General features: G+C 47.2%; 1 pseudogene; it reads right to left on the reverse strand.

Annotated features, from left to right (window-relative positions):
* Positions 1 to 204: 204 nt before the first annotated feature.
* Positions 205 to 696, reverse strand: LOC102437736 (annotated as a pseudogene).
* Positions 697 to 5,867: the final 5,171 nt, after the last annotated feature.

The following is a 5,867-nucleotide window of genomic DNA, read 5'->3' on the forward strand; positions in this document are numbered from 1 at the left end:
GGAGGCAGAGACCAGATTTCCCTGGAGGCTGCTTTTCTTTCCTGGACGAGGAGAATGTTCTCCCAGGAGAATAGGCCGGAGAGAGAGGCCCGGAGCAGCCCGGGAGCCCAGGAGGGAGGAGAAGGCCCTCCCTGCCCGCCAGCCGGGCAGGGCTTTGGCAACGGAACACAGGTTCGGAAGTCTCCCCTGAGGTCACCGGCCTGCGGGTCCTCCTGCCTGCGGGCCACACGTCCTGCAGGGCCTCCTGCGGGCCCGGAGGCCGCGGTGTCCTCAGACGGCTGCATCTGTGGACTGGGTCACACCAGAGATCTTGTAGGACAGCCACGCGCTCGCCAGGCAGAAAAAGGTGGCCACGAAGCCGAAGATCGACAGGGGCCAGCTGATGCGGGTGAGCACACGGTAGAGGTGGACCAGGTAGAAGGCGAGGATCATGATCAAGTTGCAGATGGTGACCACTTCGAAGTATCTGTAGGCGCTCTGGCTGATCCACGGAGAGCTCCTCACGCAGGTGAAGGCGATCAGCAGGCTGACCATCTGCGCCACTTTCAGCAGGGCCCCGTGGGTGCGGGGGTAGACCGGGCCCACCAGCCCCTCCGAGGCGCTCGTGCCCTGCGGCCCCGCACCGGCCCTGGGTCCCAGCGCGCTGCCGCTGCTGCACGTGGTGCGGACCAGCCCGGCTCCGTGCGACATCGCGGCCCCTGCCCGCCGGCTGCCTCCTCAGCACATGCATTTCAAGCACAGCTAATGCACAACGGATAGATCTGGCCAGTAAAGAGACAAGGATCCCCTTTAAGATTCAGACAGTTTGTCACTTACATAGACACCGAAGAGGGAAGAGTAGTCAAAGGTGCCAGCTCCTATTGGCCCAGGTGTGGGGCGACATGCAAACAGATGGGCTAGACGAGAGTGGCACAGATGTTAGCACTTCCTGTGGCGGAGAAGCCATGGTCCCGTGGCAGCTAAGCAGCATTACAGTTTGCAACGCTGTGCTTAGTGGGGTGAGGACAGAGGCTTTTCCTTAGAAAGCCTCAGACCCTTGGAGAACCCGGAGGCTATGGGAAACGTCTCACAGCACCTTTCCTGGCCCACGGGGAAGTGAGGGGGAAATGTCCACGCAGCAGCTCCTCACGAGGCCCTCGTGTGTTCCAGGCGGGTCACAGGTGTTCTGCCAAGACCTCCATTCGGCTGGGGTTCCAGCCTTGCCTAAGTGGGCGATGCGGAGATGCGTAGGGTTGCCAGGTGGAGCCATTTCCCTACAATGCAAAGACCCTGAGGCAGGCCAGAACCCGGCCCTTTGAAGGAACTGAATGAAGACGAATGCGGCCAAAGCACAATGAATGGATGAGCGAGTTACAGAGGATTGCAATAGTGAAATAAGCAAACGCCAGATGTTGCAGGCCTTGCTGAAAAGTTTTAAGTGTAGTGAGAAGCCCCTGAAAGTTTCTAAGCACGAGAGTGGGTAATTCCTCCAGGGGAAAGCAACCAACCCCACAGAAAAACCCACAGAGCCTGGTAGCTGGAAATCCCCAATGAAAGAGCCCAGAAAGGTCGCTTACCCCTAGTGCAATGGTTATTACATTTTTTGATCTTAGGACTCCTTTATATTCTTAAAAGCTATTAAGTACCCTCAAAGAGCTTTTAAAACATGGAATATATATATATATCCACTCACAGTTAAAGTGAGAAATTTAAAATTTTACTTACTCATTTAAAAATAACAATAATAAACTCATCATGTGTTGATATAGTTTTATGAAAAAGAACTATGGCTTCCGCAACATAAATATTTAGTGAGAAGAGTGGCATCGTTTTATGCTTTTGCAAATCTCGGGTTCTTCGTTCATTCTGTCACAGGTCGTGCAGCCTGTGGAAAACTCTACTGCACACTCAGGAGAGAATGAGAGTGAAAAACGAAAGTAATCATTTAGTAATACCATCAAAATAATTTCTTAAAATATATTTTTATTGATTTCATAGATGAAAGGGGAGAGAGAGGGAGATAGAAACATCAGGGAATCATTGATTGGCTGCCTCCTGCATGCCCCACACTGGGGATCGAGCCCATAATCTGGGCATGTGCCCTAACCGGGAATCAAACTGTGACCTCCTGGTTCATAGGTCAATGCTCAACCACTGAGCCACACTAGCTGGGCCCATCAAAATAATGTTGACTTTCAATGGGGGGGAGGGGGCGGGGAAAGGAGACATATGTACTACTGTCTGTAATACTTTAAACAATAAAAAATAAATAAAAAATGATAATGTTGACCTTAACTACCCCCTGGAAGGGTCTCAAGGACCCCCAGGGTTACCTGGACCACCTGTGGAGAGCCATTACCTTAGAGTCAAAGCCACCACAGGACAAGAACTCATGCACTCACGAACACAAAGCTTCCGACCAGCTTCTCAGTGCTTGTATTGCTTGGGATACTAATTCGAGCAAAGTTAAGCTGCGGTACCAAGATCCCAAAATACAGAAAGACAAGAAGATAGAAATGAACTTCTCTTTGTTCCACGGGTCATTTATAGACCACTTTCCTCCCATTTCATTGGCTTACCATCCCTTAAAAGAGTGTCTTCATCTAACCAGGGGCCATCTGGGCTCCAGCTTGCAGGAAGGGAAAACGGAGGAAATCCAGGGCAGCGATTTTGTTTTAAGCAAACAAGGCAGAAGCAGCACATAAATTCCACTCAATTTTATTGGTTAAAACTTGGTTACATGACCTCATCTAATCACAGAAGAGGCTGGAGAATGTATTCTTTAGCTGGGCAGCCAAGTAGGCAGAAATAGAGGGTTTGGGGAGTAGCCAGCGTCTGCAGCACCTCACTCTCACATAAGGACAATCAGAGGAGGGACAGAAGTCTGTGGTGTGCAACGGAACACTATTCAGCAACGAGAAGAAATTGCTGACACAAGTCGTACTATGAAGGAGTCTCACAACCATTATTCTGAATGAAAGAAGCCAGACACAAAGAGGAAAAATTATATGGTTATATGATTATATGATTTTATTTAAATGAAACCCAAGAAAAGACAAATTTAACCCATAGTGTCAGAAGGCAGGTTGGAGGGTGCTTGGGACCAGGATAAGGTGGTGACTGATGGCAAAGGGGCTCAAAAAGAATTTTTTTTGAGGGGGTAAGAATTTTCTATACCTTGGCTATTGTGGTGATTACATGGGTATAATGATTTATTAAGTTTTATCTAAATACACACCTAAGTAGGTTCATTTTGCTGCATGTAAACTATACCTAAGTAACTTTTAAAAAAACACAAAACAAAACACGAAGTAGAGGAATAGCTCCTAAGAGCAGAGGTTATTGTCTTTATTCACTGCTATGTCCCTATCACCTAGAACAGTGTGTGGCATACAGTAGATTCTGCATAAATATCTGTTGAATGAATTATTGAAAACATAAAAAAAAACTCTTGAAGATTAAAATTGAGATAAACTTTAAAATAAAAATGCAACAGAGGGACTGGGAGATAAAATTGCTCCCAGAAAAAGAAAACAAAAGGAGAAAGAGATGGGGATAATAGGAGAGAAAAGATTAGAGAATCAATTCAGTTCTGACATCCTGTGAATAGGAGTTGCAGGAAATAAGAACAGAGGAGGAAGATATGATCAAATAGATAGCAATGAACTGAAGGACATGGCTTTCAAATTAAAAGATGGCCCCAAGTAGGACATAATGAATGAACAAGACTGACACCAAGAACCATCATCATGAACCTTCAGGACAACGAGGACAAAAAGAAGATTCTAAACGCTCTAGAGAGAAAAGAACTGGGATCAGATGGCATGGACATCTCACCAGCCCCAACTGCCACTTAGAATACAATGAGCCATACTTGAAAAGTCTAGGAGAAACTGGTTTGCTACCTAGTATTCTGTACCCAGCCAATTGATCAAGTGAGATGCTAGAATAAAGACATTTAGCTTCTTAAGGATAAGCTGCAGGAAAAAAAAAAGAGGGAAAAAAATTAAAGAGAAGACATAGTATTCAGGAAATAGAAGGTCCGACTGTGAGAGGCAAAAGGGATCTCTAGAGTGATGGTCGAGGGAGCTTGTAGGAGCCCAGAAGGCACTCAGACCAGATGGGAGCAGGAGAAAGCAAGGACTCAGGAAGGATGTTGTAAAGACAGAAAAAAAAATTATGGTTTGAAAATACTGAAAGAAGATTTTAATTTCTGTCAGAGATATGTGGAGTTAATTAGCAATAAGTAGATAGAAAACTAAGCAAACTTTGAAAAGAGAGAGCGAGACAAGTTTAATTCCAGGGGAAATGATGTTATTCAAGATAGGAAATAGTATCATAATGTATAATGTGGCTCAGCTGTGAACAATGGTTCCATAGGCATAATAATATAAGCACTTAATGATCTCATAAATATGTTCGCAGCTCTATTGGGCAGATGAGGGAAGAGAGAGATGATGTGTTTGTGTCTGAGCTAAATCTCCATCTTCCATAACAGGAAGAAAATAAATAATATTTACAGCTATTCAGTGTGAATAGTTGTTATAAGCATATGATTTAGAAACCTGATGGGAGATGCTAAAATAAATAGATAGAAGAATTGAAAGTGTTGGTCTCTGGGGCCAGGAATTGGAGTGAGGAGAGGAGGGGCAGGGACTTCAGTTTGTCTTTAAAGGCCTTCTGGAACTCTTCAAGTTCTTTATGTACATATATATTTTAGACAAAAATAAAAATTAACGGGTGGAGAAAGGAGGGTACAAAGGAGAAGGTATACACAAGACTATTCGACAAAAGTTGTCTCCCCTCAGCCCACCACCCAACACACGTGGAGTGGGGGAGACACTGTTCTGAGCATCTCAGGGCCTCAAGCCTGTGGTTAAGTCCACAGGGGCCCCTCGGCAGTGGCCTAGGTAGACCAGCCACTCATGTGTTGGCTCCCTTCCTTCAACACGGCTACTGCCGAGTTGCTCTGTGCCCAGCACGGTGCTGGTGAAATGCTCAGAGAGACGTGAAAAGGCATGGTTCTTGCTTCCGGGGTCTCCTGGACTTCAGGGTCGAATGGGTGACACATAGAGGGCAGAATCTGTTGGGAGGGAGGGAGGGAGGGAGGATGAATATTGTGTCTGAGTCAGTCCCATGAATCCGTTCTCTCAAGGTCACCAAGCCTGAGTCCTATCCAAACCTGTCTCTGAAATGTCACAGATGGTGTACAGGGGGCGCCTCTGTGGTAGGGAAAACCCCCAAACCCGAGAGTCAGGAGGCCTGGGTGCAGCCCCAACTTTGTCATTCTTGCCAATTCTGTGACCTTGAGCGACGCCTTTATTTCCGTTTTCTCCGCTGCTCAGTGGGGATGTGGGAACACACCTCTGCTCAGAGTGATACACAGAAGCCCCCCCAGGCTCAGGCAAGCTTGGGCTGCTGTTATAATGACTCCAGCCCCGCCCTGTCCCCAGGCAGGGTGCCTTCCGCACACAGGAGCCTTGTCATCTTGCTTCCTCAGAATTGCAGTCCCAGCCAGGAGTGAGGGAGATATTTCAGCCTAATTGGATGCCACACACAACTAACTCTTCACACGGAAAAGAAAGGAAAGGGAGGAAAAGGCATGACAATCGCACCCTCCCCCCCCCCCCCCCCCCCGGGGGGGGAAGGGGAAAAAAAAAAAAAAATCTCAGGGTTTCGAAAAAGCCCCCGGGAAAAAAAAAAAAAAAAGGGGCTCGGATGTGTTGGAGGGAGCCCCCCGGGGGGGGGGTTTTACTTATCTTTTGCCCCTCCAAAAGGGGTGATGGGCCAAAAAAAAATGGGGATAAACTTGAAAAAGAAAGAAGGGGGGTCTATGTGATAACCCCAGGGGAAAATGGTTTCTGGGAGGTGTGTCCTCTCCTTCCCCA

This window comes from Myotis lucifugus, unplaced genomic scaffold (assembly GCF_000147115.1).
Source record: "Myotis lucifugus unplaced genomic scaffold, Myoluc2.0 scaffold_254, whole genome shotgun sequence".
In the NCBI taxonomy this organism is placed as follows: domain Eukaryota; kingdom Metazoa; phylum Chordata; class Mammalia; order Chiroptera; family Vespertilionidae; genus Myotis; species Myotis lucifugus.